The 25,951-nt window shown below is 32.4% G+C and overlaps 1 long non-coding RNA gene across 1 annotated transcript; it reads left to right on the plus strand.

Annotated features, from left to right (window-relative positions):
- Positions 1 to 18,582: 18,582 nt before the first annotated feature.
- Positions 18,583 to 25,064, plus strand: LOC109119156 (uncharacterized). Its single transcript, XR_002026369.2, has 3 exons — positions 18,583 to 18,726; positions 22,468 to 22,669; positions 22,849 to 25,064. It is a non-coding gene; the product is annotated as an uncharacterized lncRNA (long non-coding RNA).
- Positions 25,065 to 25,951: the final 887 nt, after the last annotated feature.

A 25,951-nucleotide genomic window follows, 5' to 3' on the forward strand; every position in this document is an offset into this window, starting at 1 on the left:
TTAAGACTTGGGGTTTTTGGGAAATTCTTACCAATTCTTATAAAATAAGAGGATGGTTATTTTGGGTGTTTAAGGGTATTTTAAGAGTATATAAGTCCTAAAACTCTCATTTAAACCGTAACATCTAAATAAAAACTCATTCCCTCCCAAAGTTTCTTAAAAAAACCTCAATGAGAGCTCAAGATGATGGATCTTAATGATGATTCTTCAATGGAGTTTATTCTTCAATTATCATTGGGTTATTCTAATAAGGTATGAGAGTTCTTCATCGAAGGTTTTCCATAACCTTATAGACAATTTCAAAGATGATATTCAAAGATTTCAAAAAGATGAAAAGTCAAATTTCTACTCTAAGTCTTGGGTTCTTGCATGAAAGGGTTTTAAACGTTAAGATATGATATTATTGATGTATAATTTATGTTTTCAAATGAAATTCTCCATGAAACCTTCACATTCACAGCTCTCCAAATTTGACTAAAATATGGTTATGTGATCATGCTTTGATATTAATGAATTCAAGTGTAGATTGTTATGGGCTTTTGATTCATGTATAAATTATGATTGTTTGGGATATAGGCTGATCAATTGAGTATTGTATATTCTTACACCTATTGAATATTAAGATGATTCTTCAATGGAGTTTCTTCTTCAATTATCATTGGGTATTTCAAAAAGATGAAAAGTCCAATTTCTACTCTAAGTCTTGGGATCTTGCATGATAGGGTTTCAAACGTTAAGATATGATATTATTGATGTATAATTAATATATTCCAATGAAATTCTCCATGAACCCCTCACCTTCACAATTCTCTCTATTTGACTAAAATATGGGTTATGTGATCATGCTTTGATATTAATGAGTTCAAGTGTAGATTGTTATGGGCTTTTGATTCAAGTATAAATTATGATTGATTGGTTTATAGGCTGATCAATTGAGTATTGTATATTCTTAGATCTATTGTATATTAAGCTAATTGAATTGATATTGACTTAAGGCTTATGAATTCTAGTGTAGTTTCTTAGGGGCTATTGATTGATGTAATAATTGTATTTTATTGATATCTAGGTTGTCTTATATTGATGAATCTATGCTAGTTAATGTATTCAATTGATGTTCATGGCCATGGTAAGGGCCTTATTGTATTGAATTGGATGATTTAACTTGCGAATTGAAGTGGAGATATTGACTGGGTTGTTGGGTGCTCTAACTCTATTAATAATATATATAGTTTATGTATTATAATGTTCATTGGTATGGTCGACTTATGATGGCGGTGCTATGTGAATTGATGTGGCCTTGTTGTCGGCGTCAATTTATGCAATATGATTGTCATGGCCTTATCGTCTCTACTTGAAGTATTATGATGAATTGTGTAGTTGATTTATGTGAAGTATGAGCATATCTATTTATATGTTAAGTAACATGAAAGTATATGTTCTTTATATGTATGTTAGGAGATCATGTAGACTATGACTATGTATTTATATGTGTAGTCTTAGAGTTGGTGCATGGTTATTCCTACATGACTAAATGAGTCTATGATGGTTATATTAATGATGATATGGTTGTGTATAGGATTACTTAAAGATGATAATGGTTATTCCTAAGTGACTTAAAGAATGACATGTAATATATGTTAAAGTGAAGTATGTATTGTCTTGTCTTGGTTGACTTATGTCCCTTACTTGATGCATGTATGAATGTGAATATGAGATGTCTTGACATAGGATTCTAAATCCTCTTAGTCCAGAATGTACGAATGACATGTGACCTTGAATGATGTTTAGAGGGTCTTTATGTGAAACCTTGAATCTAGTTGTAAGGTTATTAATGTTGAAGTTGAAAGCCATAATGGTATCCTTCAAGTAAAGGAATGATTGGCTAAAGGTTGATTGGCTGGAACAAAGTCATATCAAACCTTAGTAAAGTCATGATGAGCTTCTTGTAGCCATTTGAAGATAGTCGTGGAGGACCTATTTTGTAGGGTGAATGTGATTAAGTTATGAACTTGAAATGGAACTCCTTTATATGAACCTTTAATGAAAATTACTCTATGAGAATAAAAGCAAGCACCGAGTGAGTATGGTAAGGAAAGTAGTTCTAGTCAAAGTATGAGATTAGAATACAAAGCGCGCACTTCATATTCCTTAACCATGTGCCTACATGGGATGTGTCCAAGTTCTACCATTGGCTAGTAGAACACCGTCATCGAAGAAGGTTAGAAATTCTGATTCCATGTGTTGCTACCATGGTTTGTCGGTTATTGCCTATTCTCATCATATGGGATACCTACTAGCATTAGAGAAGTTTTATGAAGTTTAGGTGGTTTTATGGGATGCTATTTAGACATTGCACAATAGATTTTGAAGGTGTTAGTTAGAGTCCCTACGTCATGTCCAAGACCCTTACTTGAATGTCTTTCTGTGATGAATAAGTCTTAAACGAACTAATGAATGTAACAACTTAAGTTAATAAAGTATGTTCAATGAATAAGTACTTATCTACAGTAGTTAAGGGTTATCTAGTTAAGGTGTGACGGGGGCATATGAATGGTCACTTGATCTCTTACCTATATAAGTCTTAAGAATTACTCTGGTTAGGGAAGTTTGTTGAATTATGTAGACATTATGCAAACTTAGGTATTCTTAAGGATTACTTAGATAATCTTAAAGAGGTCAATCATGGACGTTCTCTTCTTGATTTACGTAAGTAAGTCTTTTGATAACCTTTGTAGGGGAAATATCATGTTATATGTATGTAATGTATAAAGTGAGAATGATTCTATCTTAGGTAGTCTATAGGATCTCTTAAGTGTGTGTGTAAGAGATTGTATGGGTGGTCACTGCACAACTCAGTCAAGTGAACCTTAGAATCGCCTTTGGTAGGAGGATTTCATTTTCATATGTTTGATGTCTTGTAAATGTATGTTAATCTTATTATGGGTGCTCTTAAAGATCATTTATTTGTGCCTAGAAAGAGTGTGTGGGCGGTCTCTCTTATCTTACATAAGTGTGTCTTAAGATAGATTTATATGAGGGAATTATATGACAAAAAGGTGTGAAAAGTTAAGCTAAGGAACTTCACTGTAACAGTGAAGAAGTTCACTGTACAGTGAAGTAAGCTCAAAATGTGATTATTTTCTTAAATGATTTCCTACGTGTTTCTAAGTTGTTAAATGTTGTTCTTATGCTGATAGTATGAATTTTTAATCAAAACTCATGAAAATAATGTTATTCACAAAATGTCCTTTTTTTAATGGTTTTTGCATGGCTTCCATACTTAGTACATTTAATGTGGTAACCCCTTATTTTCCCTTTTTGACTAAAGTGCAGGGAATTGGAAGTCTTGATGTGCCATGGAGGATGTATAGTTTCCTAAGGGTTCAAAATGAAGTATTGGTGAGTCCTTATCCATTCGAGGGAAATATCCAAACGTGTTCCCTTATGTCTTAGTCTTTATTTTATTGTCTTGTATGTTCTTAGACATAAGTGTTTATACTCTAAATTTTAGATGGTTCACGGAGATGCTGTAAAGGTTTATGTTTTAAATAAAAGGCTTCTGCTTATGTATTGATTATGGAAAAAGTACTATGTGTGTGAAGAAAGTTTTGAATTCTCACTCTTTTTAGTATGTTTATTATGTAATGAATCATATGAGTGGCTTAGATAAGACTTTTTAAAGTCTCATTTGCCGTGTGGCGACACAAGAACACTCTTAATTTTAGGGTGTACTTGTGGGTCGTGACAAACTTGGTATCAGAGCATAAAGTTAGTGAATGTATCAGTTATCTCATGAACCACATCTAGTAGAGTCTTGTCTATATAGTGAAGCACACCACATTATAAATATAAAGCTATTGGGTGCTAGAAAAGTTTCACATCTTCATTCTTCTAACCGTGCCTAAGAGCTTTGTAATATGGTGTCTTTCCCTTATTTCCCATATGTGTTTTTCCCTTGAGGGTGACTTTATGAATATTGGGTTTAGGGAGAGAAAAGATGAGATGTGACTTGTTATATGAGGTGTGATTGATGATGTTTTTGACCTTAGGTTGGCTTGGTTACCTTTTAAAGGGTAGTTAAGTTTGAAATGAATTTTAAGATATATTGTTAGAAATTTGAAGGAGTGGTTAATGATATAGTTTGAAGTTGTTTAAGATCTAACTATAGGAAGGGAGGTGATGAAATTTGAAAGAGTAAAGGCGAGTTTCTCCTAGTAAGGTGGAAGTAGTGCTTAGATGATGAGGCCTTTGATATACTTTATTCTTCACAAGATAGACCTTTGTAAGAAAGTTTTACTAAGTTTTATGGTGACTTGAGGGAGTTCGTTGTAGTAAATGTTATGTTGACCTTAGAATGGGTTTCTCCTAAATGGGGTAGTATGGTGAAGTGTACGTTTGTTGGGAGTGCAGTACCCTTAACGTTTCTTTATGTGTTTAGTCAATCCTAAAACAAAGATTTCTTAGTAATTTAATTTTGTTGGAGTCTTTTGTGACTAATGAGTTCTAAACATTCTCCTTATGATATGCATATAATCCGTATTGAAGTTTTGTTGAATGAGAAAATGAGTTTTCATGTATAGTATCGTCCTCATGATTCATGTTAATCTAGTGTAGGTTGCTAATTGTTTCATATAGTTGAATAATGAGCATGTATAAATGGTTCTATGTGATAGATTTTTTGAGCATTTTTAAGGAATTTCTTAACTGTTGCATTGTTAGATTGTGAAGCATTTTCATTGTAAAGAATGCCTGCTCACTGTGACATTGTTTAAAAATTAACTAATTCATTCTTTGCTTGAAAATTGTTTTAATGAGGTTATAATTGATGTATATGAGCATTATAATTAATATAAAATGAGTTTTTACTATTTGTAATGAAGGATGTGAGTTTTATGGCATAATGAGTTGTAGAATTTATTCTAATTTCTTGTTGTGTTGTGTTTCTCTAAATTATGTGAAATTGATGTTTCCCCTTGATTGTATGTTGTATAATGTGTTTTATGATATTGTCATGAGCTATTAAGTTGAGTCTCTACTCTTGGGATTGTTTAGAGAGTGGCAAGTGTCATTCGAGGAAGAATGTTGTCCAAGTGGGGGAGAATGTAAGATCCCGAAAATGACTTAGGTGAAGCTAGAGCCTAACACGGTTGTCATGATGGTATAAGGTCCTAAATTGGTATATATTGTGATATAAAGGCAGTTTATAAGAGTTTAGGTTCATTGGAACTTTAAAACGTCAAGGGACGGCCAAGACGTTCGACGACTAAGTTATCTATGTGCCTCATATGTGTTTTTATATGTTTATGTGTATTCATGAGGTTACAAGGTCCTTAAATGAGTTATTAAGGTGTATATAGGAAGTGTGTCAAGTTTCCTGAAGTTTGGATGTCAAACATCCAAGAACGTCCTTGACTTGCGAAAGGTTTGCCTTGAAACGACAATGTGTGTCTATGTATGTTTTGTCGAGTTTTGCTAGATCCTTTGAATGAAATTGATGTGGTAGGTCCTCAACTTGTATACAAAGATATTTTTATTGGAAATGTCAAGTTACGACTCTATATAGGACCCACAAGGTGCCCTAAAGGAGGACCCCAACTTTGGCTCAATACTTCCAGGCAATGGCAATTGATTGATCCAAACGACGGCAAGTCGACCAGGCGATGGACTATCGATGGGTGGCGTCTATGGATCCACTAGGATTTCAGGTTTAGGAGTTGCACGAGCAACAAATGAGACCTCATCGCGTGGGTGAGACCACGGACCGTTGATGCTGGGCGTCGATGGTGCTGAAATATGACAGCTTTTCTATTAAGACTTGGGTTTTTGGGAAATTCACCCCAAGTATTATAAAATACGAGGATGGTTATTTTGGGTCTTTAAGGGTATTTTAAGAATATTAAAGTACTAAAACTCTCATTTAAACCCTAGCATCTAAATCAAAACCTATTCCTCCCCAAGTTTCTTCAAAAACCTCCATGAGAGCTCAAGGTGAAGATGGAGCTTGAAGATTGTTCTCCAATAGAGTTTCTCCTTCAATTATCATTGCTTTCTTCTAATAAGGTACCAAATTTCTTCATCTAAGGTTTTCTATCACCTTAGAGACAATTTTGAAGATTATTTACAAAGATTTCAAAAAGATGAAAAGTACAATTTCTACTCTAACTCATGGGTTCTTGCGCGAATGATTTTCAAACTTAAGATATGTTATTATTGATGTATAATTGACGTTTTCTAAAGAAATTCTCAATGAACCCCTCACCTTAACAAATCTCTCAATTTGACTAAAATATGGGTTATGTGATCATGCATTGATATAAATTAATTCAAGTGTAGATTGTTATGGGCTTATGATTCATGTATAGATTATGATTTATTGATTTATAGTCTTATCAATGGAGTATTGTATATTATTAGACATTTTTAATATTATGATTAGTAAATTGATATTGACTTAAGGCTTATGAATTCTAATGTAGTATGGGCTATTGATTGATGTACTAATTTCATTGAATTGATATCTAGGTTGTAATAGATTGATGAATCTATATTTAATTGACCTAGATTCATTGATTATTATAGTTTATGTATTGAATTGACGTTTATGGCAATAGTAAGGGCCTTCTGGTATCGAATTGGATGATTTAGATTGAGGACTAAAGTGGTGATATTGATTGGGTGGTAGGGTGCCCTAATTATATTAATATTATGTATAGTTATTACATTATAATGATGATTGGTATGGTCCACTTATGGTGGCGATGCTATGTGAATTGATGTGGCCTTGTTATCAGCGTTACTTTATGCAATATGATGATCATGGACTTATAACCTATACATGAAATATTATGTTGAATTGTGTAATTGATTTTTGTGAAGTATGATCATATCTATTTATTTGTTGAGTAATGTGAAAGTATGTGTTCTTTCTATGTATGTTAGAAGAACATGAAGACTATGACTATATATTTATATGTGTAGTCTTAAGGTTGGTGCATGATTGTTCCTACTTGACTATATGAGCCTATGATTGTTATCTTGATGATGATATAGTTGTGTATAGGATTACTCAAATATGATAATGGTTATTACTAAGTTACTTAAAGAATGACATGTAATATGTGTTAAAGTGAAGTATGTTATGCCTTATCTTGGTTGACTTGTGTCCCTTACTTGATGTATGTATGAATGTGAATATGAGATGTCTTGACATAGGATGCTGAATCCTCTTAGTCATGAATGTACGAATGATAGGTGACCTTGAATGATGTTACGAGGGTCTTTATGTGAAACCTTGAACCTAGTTGTAAGGTTATTAATGTTGAAGTTGAAAGTCGTAATGTTATTCTTCAAGTAATGGAATGATAGACTAAAGTTTGATTGGATTGAACTACATCATATCAAACCTTAGTAAAGTTATGATGAGCTTCTTGTAGCCAATGGAAGGTAGCCCTAGAGGACCTCTTAAGTAGGGTGAATGCAATTGGGTTATTTACTTGATATGGAACCCCATTATATGAACCTTTATTGAAAATTACACTATGAGAACAAAAGCTAGCACCGAGTGAGTATGGTAAGGGAAATAGTTCTAGTCAAAGTATGAGAATAGAATTCAAAGCACACTATTCATATTAATTAACCATATGCCTACATGGGATGTGTCCAATTTACACCATTGACAAGTATAACACCCTCATCGGAGTAGGTTAGAACTCCGTATTCCATGCTTTTCTACCATGGTCCATGTCGGTTATTGCCTATTCTAGCCATATGGGATACCTACAAGCATTAGAGAAGTTCAATGAAGTTTTGGTGGTGGTATGGGACGCTATCTAGACATTGCACAATAGGCTTTGAAGGTGTTTGTTAGAGTCCCTACGTCATATCCTTGACCCTTACATGATTGTCTTTATGTGATGAATGAGTCTTAAATGAACTAATGAATGTAACTACTTAAGTTAAAAAAGTATGTTAAATGAATAAGTACTTATCTAGAGTAGTTAAGGGTTATCTAGTTAAGGTGTGATGTGGTCATAGGAATGGTCACTTGATATCTTACCCAGATAAGTCATAAGAATTACTCTAGTTAGGGAAGTTGGTTGAATTATGTAGACATGATCCAAACTTAGGTAATTTTTAAGGATTACATAGATAATCTTGAAGAGGTCAATCATGGATGTTATCTGCTTGATTTACTTAACTAAGTCTTTTGATAACCTTTGTAGGGGAGAATGTCATGTTATATGTATGTTAATATATAAAGTGAGAATGGTTGTATCTTAGGTAGTCTATTGGATCTGTTAAGTGTTTGTGTAAGTGACTGTGTGGGAGGGCGGTTCACAACTCACTCAAGTGAACCTTAGAATCACCTTTGGTAGGAGGATTTCATGTTCGTATGTTTAATGTCTTGTAAATGTATGTTGATCTCATTATAAGTGGTCTTAAGGATTATTTAGTTGTGCCTAGAGAGGGTGTATGGGCGGTCTATTTTTTTCTTACGTGATTCTTAGGATAACTTTGAGTTAGGGAATTATATGTCAAAATGGTGTGCAAAGTGAAGCTACGGAACTTCACTATAACAGTGAAGAAGTTCACTGTACAATGAAGTAAGCACAATGTAAGAATTTTTGAAAGTGTGACTATTTGCTTAAATAATTTCTTATGTGTTTCTAAGTTGTTAAATGTTGTTTTTATGCTGATAGTGTGAAGTTTTAATCAAAATTTATGAAAAGGATGTTATGTACTAAATGTCCTTTTTCATGGTTTTTGAATGGCTTCCATATTTAGTACGTCTAATGTGCTACCCCTTCCTTTCCCTTTTTAACTAAACAGTAGGGATTTGGACGTCTTGATGTACCATGTAGGATGGATAAGGTTTCTAAGTGTTTAAAATGAATTATTGGTTAGTCCTCATCGATTCGAGGGCAATATCAACACGTGTTCCCTTATGTCTTAGTCTTTATATTTATTGTCTTGTATGGTCTTAGACCCAAGTGTTGTATACTGTAAAGTTTAGATGATTCAAGGAGATGTTGTAAATGTTTAATATTTTAAATGAAAGTCTTCCGCTTGTGTAATGATTATAGAAAAAGTTCCTCGTGTGTGAAGAAAGTTTTAAATTCTCACTCATTTTAGTATGTTTATTATGTAATGAATGATACGAGTGGCTTAGATGAGACTTCTAGAAATCTCATTTGCGGTGTGGCAACACAAGGACACTCTAACTTCTAGGGTGTACTTGTGAGTCATGTCAAACTTGGTTTCAGAGCATAAGATTAGGGAGTGTCTCAGTTATCTCATGTACAACATCTAATAGAGTGTTGTTTATATAGTGAAGCGCGCTACATTATGAATAGAAGGCTTTTGGGGAAAATTTCACTTCTTCATTCTTATAATCGTGCCTAAGAGTTTTGTATATGGTGTATTTCCCTTGTTTCCCTTATGTATTGGTCCCTTGAGGGTGACTTTATGAAGATTGTATTTATGGAGAGAAAAGATGATATATGACTTGTTAGCTGAGGTGTGATTGATGGTGTTTTTGATCTTAGGTTGGCTGGTTACCCTTTGAAGGGTAGTTAAGTTTGAAAAGAATGATAAATTATATTGTTAGAAATGTGAAGGAGTGGTTGTTGATACCGTTTGAAGTTGTTTAAGACCCAACATAGGAAGAGAGGTGATGAGATTTTAAAGAGTAGAGGTGAGTGTCTCCTAGCAAGGGGGAAGTAGTGGTTAGATGATGAGGCCTTTGATAGTCTTTAGTCTTCACAAGATAGACCTTGGTATGTAAGTGTTAGTAATGTTTATGGTGACTTGAGGGAGTTCCTTGTATTAAATGTTAAACCTTAGAATGGTTTTCTTCTAAGTGGGGGCGTATTGTGAAGTGTACGGTTGTTGTAATTCAGCTACCCTTAACTTTTTTCTATGTGTGTAGTCAAGCCTAAAACAAAGAGTTCTTAGTAACTTGATTTTGTAGGAGTCTTCTGTGACAAATTATTTCAACACATTTTCCTTATGATATGCATGTTTGGATTGAAGTTTTGTTGAATGAGAAAATGAGTTTTTATGCATTTATAAGGAATTTCTTAAGTGTTGTAGTGTTAGATTGTGAAGCATATTCACTGTAAAGACTGCCTACTCACTGTGACACTTTTTAAAAATTGAAGAATTAATTCTTTGCTCGAAAATTGTTGTAATGTGGTTAGAATTGATGAATATGAGCATTATAATTAATATAAAATGAGTTTTTGCTATTTGTAATCAAGGATGTGAGTTTTATGGCATAATTAGTTGTGGAATTTATTCTATTTTCTTGTTCTATCGTGATTCTCTGAATTATTTGAAATTGATGTTTCCCCTTGATTGTTTGTTGTGCAATGTGGTGTATGGTATTGTCATCAGCTGTTAAGTTGAGTCTCTACTCTGGGGAGTGTTCGGAGAGTGGAAGGTGTCATTAGAGGATGAATGTTGTCCAAGTGGGGGAGAATGTAAGATCCCAAAAAGACTTAGGTGAATCTAGAGCCTAACACGGTTGTAAATATGGTCAAAGGTCCTAAATTTGTATATAACATGCTATAGAGGCAGTGTCTAAGAGCTTAGGTACAGTGGAAGTCAAACATCAAGGGACACCCAAGATGTTTGATGACTAAGTTATCTATGTGCCTCATATGTGTTTTTATGTGTTTATGTGTGATTAATGAGGCTATAAGGTCCTTAAATGAGTTATTATGGTGTATATAGGTATTTTGTTAAGTAACTTGAAGTTTGGAGGTCAAACATCCAAGAACGTCCTTGACTTGTGAAAGGATTGCCTTGAAACGACTTTGTGTGTCTATGTCCATTCGTCAAGTTTTACGTGTTTGTTTTGGATAAAATTGACATGGTTGGTCCTCAAATTGTATACGAAGATATTTAGGTTGTAAATGTACGGGTATGAATCTACGTAGGACCCACAAGGGTCCCTAAAAGAGGACCCCAACTTTGGCTCAACACTTCTAGGAATTGGCAATTGATTGACCCAAACGATGACACGTCAACCAGGCAATGGACCACCGATGGGTGGCGTCGATGGAGCCACTGGGTTTATAGGCTGAGGAGTCAGAGGAGTAACCAACGAGACCCCATCGAGGGGGCATGGGTGGGACCAAGGACCGTTGATGCTAGGCGTCAATGGTGCTAAAAACTAGCAGTTAAGACTTGGGGTTGTTGCAAAATTCACCCCAAGTAATATAAAATAGGAGAATGGTTATTTTGGGTGTTAAAGGGTATTTTACGAGTATAAAAGTCCTACAACTCTCATTTAAACCCTAGCATCTAAATCAATGCCCATTCCCTCCCAAAATTTCTTCAAAAACCTCAACGAGAGCTCAAGGTGAAGATGGAGCTTGAATATGGTCCTTCAACGGAGCTTCTTGTTCAATTATCATTGGGTTCTTTTAATAAGGTAGCAAAGTTCATCATCTATGGTTTGCTATCACCTTAGAAACAATTTCGAAGATGATTTTCAAAGATTTCAAAAATATGAAAATTCCAATTTCTACTCTAAGTCTTGGGTTCTTGCATGAAAGATTTTCAAACGTTAAGATATGTTATTATTTATGTATAATTGATGTTTTCCAGTCAAATTATCCATGAACCCTTCACCTTCACAAATCTCTCAATTTGACTAAAATATGTGCTATGTGATCATTCTTTGATATTAATGAATTCAAGTGTAGATTGTTATGGACTTTTGATTAATGTATAGATTATGACTAATTGGTTTGAAGGATGATAAATTGAGTATCGTATATTCTTAGATTTATTGAATATTAATCGTATTGAATTGATATTTACTTAAGGCTTATGAATTCTAGTGTAGTTCTCTATAAGCTATTGATTGCTGTAATAATTTTATTGAATTGATATCTAGGTTTTCTTAGATTGATGAATCTATATTGAATTGACCTAGATTCATTGAGTATTATAGTTTATGTATTGAATTAATATTCATGCCCATAGTAAGGGCTTTATGTTAAGGGCCTAGATTCATTGGGTGGTAGACAGCCCTAACTCTATTAATATTATGTATATGTTTTGTATTATAATGTTTATTCGTATGGTCTATATATGGTGGCAGTGCTATGTGAATTGATGTGCTTTTGTCGGTGTTACTTCATGCAATATGATGATCATGGACTTGTCGGCACTACTTGAAGTGTTATGATGATTTGTGTAGTTGATTTATGTGAGTATGAGCATATCTATCTATATCTGAAGTAATGTGAAAGTATGTGTTCTTTCTATGTATGTTAGGAGATCATGTAGACTATGGCTATGTATTTATATGTGTAGTCTTAGGGTTGGTGTATGGTTTTTCCTACTTTCCCATATGAGTGTATGATGGTTATATTGATTATGATATGGTAGTGTATAGGATGACTTAAAGATGATTATGGTTATTCCTAGGTGACTTAAAGAATGACAAGTAATAGGTGTTAAAGTGAAGTAGGTGGTGTCTTGTCTTGGTTGACTTATGTCCCTTACTTGATGCATTTATGAATGTGAATATGAGATGTCATGACTTAGGATTCTAAAATCTCTTAGTCTTGAATGTACGAATGACATGTGACCTTGAATGATGTTAAGAGGGTCTTTATGTGAAACCTTGAACCTTGTTGTAATGTTATGAATGTCGAAGTTGAAAGTTGTAACAGTATCTTTCAAGAAATGGAATAATAGACTTGAGGTTGATTGTCTGGAACATATTATATCAAACCTTAGAAAAGCCATGATGAGCTTCTTGTCGCCATTGGAAGGTAGCTTTAGAGGACCTCTTTGGTAGGATGAATGTGATTGGATTATGAAATTGATATGTAAACCCTTTATATGAACCTTTAATGAAAATTACTCTATGTGAAAAAAAGCTTGCAACTAATGAGTATGGTAAGGGAAGTAGTTCTAGTAAAAGGAAGAGACTAGACTACAAAGCACGCCATTCATATTTCTTAACCATATTCCTACATGATATGTGTCTAAGTTCTACCACTGACAAGTAGAAAACCCTCATTGGAGTAGGTTAGAACTCTGGATTCCATGCTTTGCTACCATGGTCTATATCATGTATTGCCTATTCTCATTATATGGGTTACTTACTAGCATTAGAGAAGTTTTATGAACTTTATGTGGTGGTATGGGACGCTATTTAGACATTGCAAACTTGGTTTTGAAGGTGTTAGTTAGAGTCTCAACGTCTTGTCCAAGAGCCTTACTTGAATGTCTTTATGTGATGAATAAGTCTTAAAAGAACTAATGAAAGTAATGAATTAATTTAAGAAAATATGTTAAATGAATAAGTACTCATCTAGAGTAGTCAAGGGTTGTCTAGTTAAAGTGTGAAGGGACATAGGAATGGTCACTTCATCTCTTACCTAGATATGTCTTAAGAATTACTCTAGTTAGGGAAGTTGGTTGAACTATGTAGACATGATCCAAACTAGGTAGTCATAAGGATTACTTAGGTAATGTTGAATAGGTCAATCATGGACGTTATCTTTTTGAGTAATTAACTAAGTCTTTTGATAACCTTTGTAGGGGAGAATGTCATGTTATATGTATGTTAATGTATCAAGTGTGTGTAAGAGATAGTATGGCCGGTCGCTTCAGAACTCACTCAAGTGAACCTTATAATCACCTTTGGTAGTAGGATCTTATTTTCATATGTTTGATGTCTTGTAAATATATGTTGATCTCATAATGGGTGGTTTTAACGATCATTTTAGGTGTTCCTAGAGAGGGTGTATGGGTGGTCTCTCTTTCTGTTACTTAAGCGACTCTTAGGGTAGCTTTAAGTGAGGGAATTATATGCCAAAAGGGTGTGCAAAGTGAAGCTAAGGAACTTCACTGTAACAGTGAATAATACCACTTTACATTGAAGTAAGATCACTATAATAATTTCTTAAAAAGTGTGACTATTTGCTTAAATGATTTTATGTGTTTCTAAGTTGTTAAATGTTTTTCTTATGCTTATAGTATGATGTTTTAAAAAAAATTCATGAAAAGCATGTTATGTACTAAATGTCCTTTTTCATGGTTTTTGAATGGCTTCCATATTTAGTACATCTAATGTGATAACCCCTTCTTTTCCCTTTTTTACTAAAGAGTAGGGATTTGGAAGTCTTGATGTGCCATGTAGGATGGATAGGGTTTCTAAAGTTTAGAGATGAATTATTGGTGAATCCTCATCGATTCGGGGGCAATATCCACACATGTTCCCTTATGTCTTTGTCTTTGTTTTATTGTCTTGTATGGGCTTAGACCCAAGGTTTATATACTGTAAAGTTTAGATGGTTCAAGGAGATGTTGTAAAGGTTTAATATTTTAAATGAAAGTCTTCCGCTTGTGTAATGATTATAGAAAAAGTTCTTCGTGTGTGAAGAAATTTTAAATTCTTACTCATTTTAGTATGTTTGTTATGCAATGAATGATACGAGTGGCTTAGATGGGACTTCTTGAAATCTCATTTGCGTGTGGCAACACAACGACACTCTAACTTCTAGGGTGTACTTGAGGGTAGTGACATAGGCATTTGGAGGAGTTTTTTTTTTGCCTCCTTATGTGAAAATGAAATGTATGAATGGGTCATTATTTGATGTGAATGAAGTAATGTAACTTTATGTCTAATGAAAGTAAAGCATGTTGATTCTATGTCTATGATTTTTGAAGTATGATGACGTATGTGTAAGGTTTATGAAGATTATGTAGATGATGAATGTGATGTACCTAGTCTAAGGGAATCCACAAGTAGCACTAAGGTGGATGTAGTAGTAGGGGATTCTACTTTCACATTGCCTTAAGTGTAACTTTGGGGTTGCCTTGGAGGATGGTTCTTATATGCTTAAATGCGAGTATGTTCCTCTAGTGTCCTTGATATTGAATGTTCACTTGTTAAGTGAAATGAAGTATGCTTATCTTTGGTAGTCCTAAGAATCACTTAGGTGTGTATTGGAGCGATTGTATGGATGATTTCTTCATGTCATACCTTAGTTAGTCGCAAATTAACTATTGGTAGGAAAACTTCCAGGGAAATAAGTTTATTGTAAAGTGTAGGCTTATGTTGAAAACACGGAAGTTTCATCCTATGTGTTAAATGATGTTCTAATTGATATTTTCTGACTATATTCATAAAGGTTTTACCTAAATAGTATTATAGCTTTATTTCAACTAAAATGTCCTTTGTTTCATGTGTTTTTGAATAATGTCATACTTAGTACAATGTTTGTACTAACTCCATACTCTTCTACACTCTATAAGTATAGGTTGAAGGCAAGTGAAGGTTCCAAGAAGGCAATACTTGGGAAGTTGACTCGATCAAGACTCGATATGTCCTCATATATTCGAGGACATAGTCTATGTTTCTTTATTTCTTTTTTAATATCTGTATAAGACTTATTAAGTACTACTTTTAGTGTAAAGGTCTGTGAACCTAAGATATTTAAGATGTGTATTTATGTTGGCTTGTGACGATGAGACTTATTACTTAGTATTCTTATAAAAGAGTTTTCTTATTTATATTGTTGTAAAAAGTTTTAATTCTGCACTAATTTTCATATTTTATGTAATGAATGATAGCTAAGAGGTTTGTGCAAGACCTCCGTGAGGTCAAGTACGTCGTGTGACGACTCAAGAGTTTTTCATTCTTCTAGGGTGTACTTGCAGCTTGTTACAACAACTTTCAACATAAGCCCTCAAAAGTTCACAAAATATATTAATATGAAATAAAATGCAAAATATAGTAATGCATATCTAACCTAATGATACACATTCTGTGTTCCACAGTTCAGGACCCATGAGGGACATATCTGTCCATGCATCTATCGCGGTGTGTGAAATAGCCGTCAATAATAAAATTAGTCATAGAGTGTGATACATCTTTGATTATAGAATCTGTAGCAGCATTCTACACGTGCCTTATATTATAGTATTCGTCGTTGCGTTTGATACTTCCTTGGAAATGATTCATCCTCTTAAATTTCTTATTATTCCTTAATTCACATAACACTTGTCAAAATAATGTCTCATAACCAATGCAAATGACATTTTCACACAAATAATGAGGAGATAAATATTTTCGTAACAATGTACAATTCACAACTACACAATCATGATACAACATCAAACAAATGAACCAATACGCCTTTCAAAACCATTCTCAACATATCTCACACCTATAACTAATCAAAGTTTCCTTTTTATTATCTTTTTTTCATACATTAAAATTATTAAATATGGATAATTTAACTTATCACCAAGTTCCATTACTCCTCTGCACATAAAACAAATAATTACACGATTCAATATACTTAACAAGGGTTAACAAATCCACTAGCCTCAAACAATACGACAATTACTCTGGGAATTGAGCCTTCCCCTTTCGTTGTGCTTCCATGTCAATGCACTCTGAATGTATAATAAAGTTTCAAGATCTTGATGTCAAGCACTAGGTCAAACATCATGTTTTTTAAGTTTCAAGCCTAGGCTTAAGTCGTAATTTCTCCTAACATTAGAACTCTAATAGATTTATTATTATTATATAATACATCTAATATTAAATTACTTATCTCCATATATCAAATCTAATAATTTTTTGAGTTTTGATATATGGATGTAGGTAATTAAATATTGGGGGTATTAAATTATACAAAAAACTATTAGCGTATTTGTATTTGGAGAAATTAAGACATAACCCCAGGCTTGAATCCTAGGAAAGATAAGATTTGACCTACTGATTTCCATCAAGATTTAGAAATTTGATTATGACTTTTGATTGCATTGATTTAGAAGTCCAACGAAAATGAAATGCTCAAGTCTTATAAAAACTTTTAGATTGTTTGAGGCAAGTGGATTCTCAACCATTGTTAAGTTTAAAGAATCGTGTATTTGTAATGATAGTTGGTGATGGGTTTACTTATCCATATTGAATAATTCTTATATATGAAAAAGGGGTAGTAAAAGGCAATGTGATTAATTATTGGTGTCTGATGTGTTGAGAATGATTTTGAAAGGCTTATTGATTCATTTTTTATGTTATATCACAATTGTGTTGGTTTGAATTTATCATTTTTATTAAAATGGTCATCTCCTCATAATTTGTGTGAACATGTCATTTGCATTGATTCCGAGCCATGGGTGCCGAAAGAGTTATTTGAGTTAAGGGATAATAAGATATTTAAGAGGACAAACACTTTCGAAGGACGTGTTGCGTTTTGTGATGAATATTATATATTGAGGGGCGTGTCGTACACCGTGATAGATTATATAAATGAGGGATGTGTCACACACTGTAACGGATCTTTTTATCGAGGGTTGTATTGTATGTCATAATAGATGCTTGTACATATATGTCCACTATTAGTCTAGAACGATGAGACAATTGGTATATATCGCTAGATAAGAGATATACTACTATACTTGACATTGCATTATATTTCATTCCATATCTATATAATTTGTGAATTTGTGAGTGCATTTGTGTGAAACTTGGGTTTTATGAACTTGATGCTATGTACTATTGATCCAAAATCATTGTACTGTTTTTATTTATCTATGTGCTCTTAAAAACATAGAATGGATAGGTTGAGCTTGTTTTATGCATATTTTATTTTTGGAGGTTTAATTAGGAGGAATGAGTATCTATACTCTACTCTGTTAGCTTGTGTTTAAAAGATTTCTTGCTAAGTCAATTGTTGCTTGGATCGTCGTAATACTTTCTATTCTCTTCTTTTTTAAGGCTTCATATGGATATTTTTTGGAGGTTTCTTTTTGTCGTCTCAGTGGACTTTTTTACTCGTATTTATGATCTTATTCTAATGTAGTGACAACATTATTTGAGACTTGTGTTTTCTTTCAAATAAATTGTAATACATTAGAGGCTTGTGGATATGACAATCAGGTTTTGGGGATTTAGTTTTGTTGACTTTCTATCCGTATTATTACGTGTTATTAAACTTTAAATTATGGTAATTTCCTCACTTTATCGTATTAGTTAGGTATTAGGCTGACTTGTCATGGTGGAATAAAACGAGTACCATCAATTCCAATTTTGGTTTGTGACAACTTATCACTATTAAATATAATAAAATATAATTTTAGAATATGTAACTTTAAGATCGTGCATAGAATATGTTGGATGCCCTAAACATGGTATGAATTAAATGTTATACATAGTAATTTGTTGCTTTTTAATGCATTAAATGTAAGTTTGATTTTTTAGTAGAAGAGTTTGAAAATCATTATTTTAATCTAATTTCTATTCATACAGTTAATTTTGATGATTATTAATAATCTATTAATGTTTTCAAACATATGAATACTGCAGTTGTTCATAATAAGAAGAATATCTTGAATTATTAAAAAGCTCCTTCTCTAAATTGTGTTTACAACTTACAAGCACCTCGTTTCTTTTTAAATTTAACATGTATGTGTATTTTTTTGGCATTACTGTGATTGGAATTTTATTATTATTTTTTCAAAAAAAAAGGTCTACAAGATAGCTTAAAAGATGTGGCCCACCAAAAACATCATATACAAAATAAAATAAAAACCAAGAAGAAAACAAAATCAATCTAAATTTGCCTCTAGATCCAAAGAATGGAATCCAGAGTTTCTTCTTCATTTCTCAATGGTTATCTTTTATGGAAGAAGAGAAGCTCCATTTTATTTCCAAATCACATTTCTAGATCTGAGCAGAGTAAGGTATGTGCTTTTTTTTTCATTAAAAAATGTGATTTGATGTCTTTGTTCTCTAATTCAAACAAACAAACTTATTTTTGTCATGAACTAAATGATTTTATTTTGTATGTTCTTGTAGTGAGACTCAATGTTGTATTTGTTCTATATGGAATTCATAATAAAAGAGTTGGTTGTTGATTCTTCAGGTTTTGCCTTTCTGATGATACAATTTAATGTGACTGATTTATCTTGTAACTAAAGAAGTACCAATTTTAATCATGTGAATTTTTAATAATCGAAAAGAAATCATGGGTTGTGTATGAATGCTGAGAAAATATTTTTCTTTTTCAAATCATCTGAAGACCCCCATTTCATGATACAACAATGTAATCTCATGTATAGATGCAAGATTGTTCCATTAGTTTTAATTTTGATATATTTCTCTAGGTCATATTTTCTACTTCACTTCTAATTAACAAATAGCATGTAACAACGACAAGAAAAAGAAATAAAATTCATCAAGTAAACAATTTTATTTTACATAGAATGTTTTCATTCTAATATCTATCAACTCCCTTGGAGCTTACAATGGAAATACTAGTCCTCATTTAGAATTCTCGGGATACACCGCACGACCTAAAAAATTACTACTGTACCAATGATTCACAACTAACATCTTACTTATAAATAATTCTTAACCTAATAACTCATAGTATAACACTAGTCGACTTCTAAAATATTGATACAACATTGAATCGCATTCTACAAGTGATAACCCTTAAACAAGTAGTATTCATATTTGACCATCAATGTATCCATTTTCACTTAATCTGTAGGATCCACCACTAGAATACCTCATACCTATTGAAAAGATCGTACTCAAATAACTCATACATTTATACATGTTGAGAAGTCGTATTAAATCATTAAGTTAGTTTGATATCTAACAAAAAGTGATACGTATTCTTTCATAGATCGGGTCGATGTCACGATTAACACCCTTCATAACTCTATCCAAGTAAGTATCAATAGCATTGTAGTAGTAATATAATGACCTTCTTTGATATACACTAAATCTGTGAATCTTAATAGATATTCTATCCTCAATTAGCACTACATCAATATCATTATTTGCTAAAAGATTCATATATGTTATGGTAACTTTACTAATAGGACTGTCCAAAGTTACAATATTCGTTATCTAGCAATCCCTTTTCTAATTCCACTTCTGATTGTCAAATAAATCCAGCTATTCCCTACACCACAAAAGTACTATTCCCGCTGACTAGGTAACAAACCTAAAAAAGATAACACGTTCATAAAGTCTCTCAAACCGTTGTTCAAAGTTGTCCTTAAAATATCCTTGAAATGCATCATGACTAATAACCTTATTTAATCCCTTTGAATTATTTACCATTTTGAATATGACCACACATCATTCCTATAAGTATGTAACTTCAATACCAAATCTTGCTTCCAAGCCACACACGACATAAAATACTCAAATGAGGAATCACACATGATTCATTTTTATAAGTGAGAGAGAAGGAAGGGATCAATAAGAATTAGAACGGACAAAGGATGCACGATAAAGATTCAAGAAGTGAAGATTTGTCCTTATAGTCTCTATAGTATCTTGAAGATAAGTACTTACATCTCCGTACTGATCCTCGAGACTATACTTACACTCGACTTGTGTACTATGAGACCTATGAGCCTATTTCTCTTATGTAATTTGGTGACTATTCAAAAATGTATGTGATGGTACTAATTTTATCCCACAAAGTGAAGTATTTCTAATACCTAAATAATATGATAAAGTGCAGAAAAAATTCCATAATTGAAAGTTTAATGACATGTTATAATAAAGAATACACATAGACTCAACTAACTATCCAAAACATTGTTGTCACATACACAAGCCTCTAATGTATTATAATGGATATGAAAGAAAAATACAAGTCTTAAATTATGTTGTCACTAAAGTACCTTACAAAACTATCCATAGGAAGCCTCGGAAAAGTAGAAAATTGGTTTACTACCAAATAATACAGTAATAAACAAGTAACCTTCTATATACAAGATAAGGAATATATACAGGTACCCCTTACACCCCAATAGAACTTTACAACAGAACCTGCATAAAATAGATTCAGCCTATCAGTTCACATTTTTAGTAGCACATAGATCAATAAAACCACTACAATGATTTTGACTCAACAATAAATAGGATCATCAATCAAATGTTTCACAATAATCCACTCTCAATTTCCCAAAAAATATAGATATTCATTGCAATGCAAGTATAGTTATATATGTTTGACCTAGAGACACACACCCGTTGTCTCTTAGTATGGGAATTATGAGGTACATATATGTCCATGCATCCATCATGACATGTAAAGGGTCCTAAAAAAAATTCATTTTGCGTCCCTCGATAATTGATTTTTTCACGGCGTGCGCCACATTACTTAAAATATAGTTATTCCTCGTGGCGAATGACACTTCCATTGAAATGGTACATCCTGTAAAATTTATTATTCATTCTCTATTTACATAAAACATGTCACAACCATGTCTCAGAACTAATGCAAATGACACCTTAACACAAATAATACAGAGATGAATATTTTCATAACAATGTACATTTCACAACAACACTATCATTATACAACATCAAAAGAATGAACCAATACTCCTTTCAAAACTATTATCTACACCTCTGAAACCAATAATTAATGACATTTCCTTTTATTACCCTTTTCATACACTATAATTATCCAATATTAAAAAGTCAACATATCACAAAGTTCCATTACACTCGAACACATACAACAAGGAAATACATGATTCTATACATTTCTCAAGGGTTAACAAATCCACTAGCCTCAAACAATCTAAATATTACTCTAGTACTTGAGTATTCACTTTTAGTTGGGCTTCCAAGTAAATGGAATCCAAATCTATAATAAAATTCCTAAATGTTGATGCCAATCAATAGGTAAAATCTAATATTTTCTAAGTTTTAATCTTACGGTTAAGTCTTAATTTCTCAAAACACTGCAACCCTAATATTTTATATATATTATAATACACAAAATATTTATAACCTCTTTCCACATATGAAAACAAACTATTCAATTTTTTATATATGGATATAGGTAATTAAATATTTGGTGTATTATATTATACGAAAACTATTAGGGTTGTAGTGTTTGGAGAAATTAAAACTTAACCCTATGCTTAAAACATAGGAAACATGAGATTTGACCTACTGATTGGCATCAAGATTTAGGAACTTCATTTTAGATTTAAAATGCATTGATTTGAAAGCCCAACAAAACTTGATGACTCAGGTCTCATAGAATTGTTAGATTGTTTAAGGCAAGTGTAGTTCTTAACACTTGTTACAAGTATAGAAATGCATTTCCTTTTGGTATGTGTTGGGGAATAATGGAACTTGGTGATGCATTGAATAGTAATTTTTAAATATTCTAAAGTATTAAAAAGGGGTAGTAAAAACCAATGTGATTAATTATTAGTGTGTTTGGTGAGAGAGGTGTTTAAAGGCTTGTTGATTCATTTTTGATATTATCACGATTGTGTTTTAAATTGTTCATTGTTATGAAAATTTTCATCTACTCATTATTTTTGTTAAAATGTAATTTGAATTAGTTTTGAGACACGGTTGTGACAAGTGTTAAGTGAATTGAGTAAATCATAAGAAAAAAAAGAGGATATATCATTTCAAGGGACATTTCGCAGGGTGCAATGGATACAATATTTCAAGGGACGTGTCGAATGCTATAACTATTTTAGGGATGTGTCACACGCTAAAAGAAATATTATTATTAAGGTACATGACACACGCCGCAATGGATATATTAATCGAGGGTTATGTTGTACGCTATGATAGATATGTCCTCCATGGATCCGTAACTGAGAAACAATGTGTTTGTATTGCAAGGTAAGACATGAATCCCATACTAACATGTCATATCATTAAATTCAATATCTATATAATTTGTGATATTGCGAGTGCCTTTGTGTTGAACTTTTGATTGATGAACTTGATCCTATGTATTATTGATCCAAAATTATTTGAGTGGTATTGTTGATCTATATGGCATTGAAATTTTGAACTAGGTTGAGCTGATTTATGCATGTTGTACTTATGGAGTTTCCGTTGGTGTAAGGACTACCTATATTCTGTTCAATTATCTTGTGAAGGTTACAAGAAAAGTATCCTGTGGTTTGATAGTCACCCTTTTCTTCTACATTTTTGTAAGTTACGAGCCCGAATCCTTGCAATACTTTCTATTTTATTTCTTTTCAAGGCTTCCTATGGATATATTTCTAAGGTAGCTATTTTTCATCTCAACAGACATTATTACTCCTATTTATGTTCTTCTTCTAATTTAGTGGCAACATCATTTGAGAATTGTGTTTTTCTTTCAAATAATTAATACATTCGAGGCTTGTTCATGTGGCCATCATGTTTCAGGGATTTAGTTAAGTTTACATGTTATCTATATTATTACTATATATTGAACTTTAGTTAATATATTAGTTAGGTATTAGGCTTACTTGTGTTTGTGGGAAAATACAATTTCCATCATGCCAAATTTCGGTAGTGACAAATTACCACTATTAAATCTATATAAAGTTAATTTCAGAAGTTTGAAACTTAAAATCATGTATATAATATGTCGGATGCCCTAAACATTGTACTAATTATATGGTATACATAGTAAATTATTGTTTTTCTATTGCATTGAGTATAAGTTTGGTTTTTTAAGAACAAGAGTTTGTAAATCATGATCTTAATATAATTTCTAATTATATAGTTAATTTTGATAATCAATAATAAGCTATTGAACTTTCTGAACTTATTGCAACCGTAGTTGGTCATAATACAAACAATATCTAGATTTAAAATGTATGTATATCTTTTTGGGTGTTACTTTGATTGGGATTTTAATTATTTTTTTAATATAAAAGGTCTACAAGATAACCTAAACGATTTTTCCCACAAACACTTAATATACAAATTCAAATAAGAACTTAGAAGAAAACAATAGTATGTAAGAGCCGCAAGAAAAGGAAATAAAATTCATCAGGTAAACAATTTTCATTACCGAGAATATTTTCATGCCTATATCGATCCATTCCCTTGGATTTTACAATATAATCACTAGTTCTCATTTAGAATTAGTAGGATACACTTCACGAGCTAGTACATTAATATAGTACCAACAATTCACCACTAAGATCTTCCTTATAAATAATACTTAACCTAATCACTCGTAGTAACACACTAATCGGATTATAAAATATGGATGTAACATAGAATCTTATTATACAAGTTGGTAATAAAATTAGTCCTAAATAGGCTGTATTAACATTTGACAATCAACGTATCAATTTTTACATACCACTAGTACATAATCATTAAAATCTGCAAGATCCACCCCAAGAATACCTCATACCTATTGAAAAGATCATATCCAAATAACTTCTACATTTATACCAGTTGATATGCAGTCTTATCAAAAGCGATATGCACTCTTTCACATATCATGTCAATGACAAAATTAAAATGCTCCATAACACTAACAAAGTAAGCTTTGATACTATTATAATAGTTTTATAGTGACCTTCTTTGATATACACTAAATCTATGAAATCTCAGTTGAGATTGTAACCTAATTGGAGCAATATCATTCTCATCATTAGCTAAGTGATCCACACATTCTATGAAAACTTTACAAATTGTATTTTTCAATAATACAAACTTCATTATCTAGCTATCACTTTTATTATTCCACTTCCAATTGTCGAACCAGTCCATATATTAACTATATAACAAAAGTACTATTCCCATTGTCTTGGTATCTAAACGAAAAAAAGATACCACATTTATGAAGTCCCTCTAACCTATGTTCAAGATAATTATTCCAACATCCTTGAAATAAATCATCCCGTCATCACCATATTCAACCCTTTTGAATCACTCTGACTCAAAAATGAACTCATCTTATCCCAAGAAGACAAGTCAGCCTAATACCCAACTAACGCGATAAAGTGCAAAAATAAACTATAATTGAATGTTTAATAATAAGTAATAATAAGGATAACAAGTCAACTTAATTAAATCCCCAAAAACTCGTTGTCACGTGAATAATCCTGTAATGTATTACAAATGATTTTAAAGAAAATACAAGTATCAAATGATATTGTCACTAAAGAAGAACAAGATCATAAATATGAGTAAGAAGGTACACTGAGATGACAACAACTACCTTAAAAATACTCCGCAGGAAATGTCAAAAAAGATGAGAATAGAAAATAATACCAAGATCCAAGCTCGTATCCTAAAAAAATGTTGAAGAAAGGGGTGACTATTAAACCACATGGTACTCAATAAGTAATCCTCTAAACACAAGCAAAGGGAATAGAATATAGGTACTCCTTACACTCCAACAAAACCTCTACAACGACAAACTGCATAAATCCAACTCAACCTAACAATGAAGAGTTTAAGTAGCACATAGATCAATAACAACACTCCAATGATTTTGGATCAACAATAAATAATATCAAGTTCATAAATCACCAAGAAGTAGACACCCAATGTCTCTCAGTCTGGGACACACGTAGGACATATCTCCCTGCATCCATCACTGAAGCAACCCTTAAATATTATCCATTATAGTGTGTCATACATCGCTCGATAACAAAATTTGTAAGGCATGTGACATATCCCTTAAAATATAGTATCTGTTGTGGTGCATGACATGTCCCTTGAAATGTTACATCCTCTTAAATTTCTTATTGCTCCTCAATTCACAAAATACTTGTAACAACCATGTCTCAAAACCAATGCAAATGACATGTTAACATCAATTATGAGGACATAAAAATTTTCATAACAATATACAATTTAACACAACAATATAATGATACAACATCAAAAAGTTAACCCATACTCCTATCAAAACAAATCTCAACACATCACACGCCAGTAATTAATCACATTGCCTGTTATAACACCTTTTCATATATTAGAATTATTAAATATGGTCAATCAACCCATCACCAAGTGTGGATACTCCCCAACACATACGACAAGGAAATACACAGTTTTTACACTTAATAAGGGTTAACTAATCTTCTTTCCTTAAACAATCAAACAATTACTGAAAAACTCAAGCCTTCCACTTTAGTTGGGCTTCCAATTAAATGGAAT

Source organism: Solanum lycopersicum, chromosome 12, assembly GCF_036512215.1.
Source record: "Solanum lycopersicum chromosome 12, SLM_r2.1".
In the NCBI taxonomy this organism is placed as follows: domain Eukaryota; kingdom Viridiplantae; phylum Streptophyta; class Magnoliopsida; order Solanales; family Solanaceae; genus Solanum; species Solanum lycopersicum.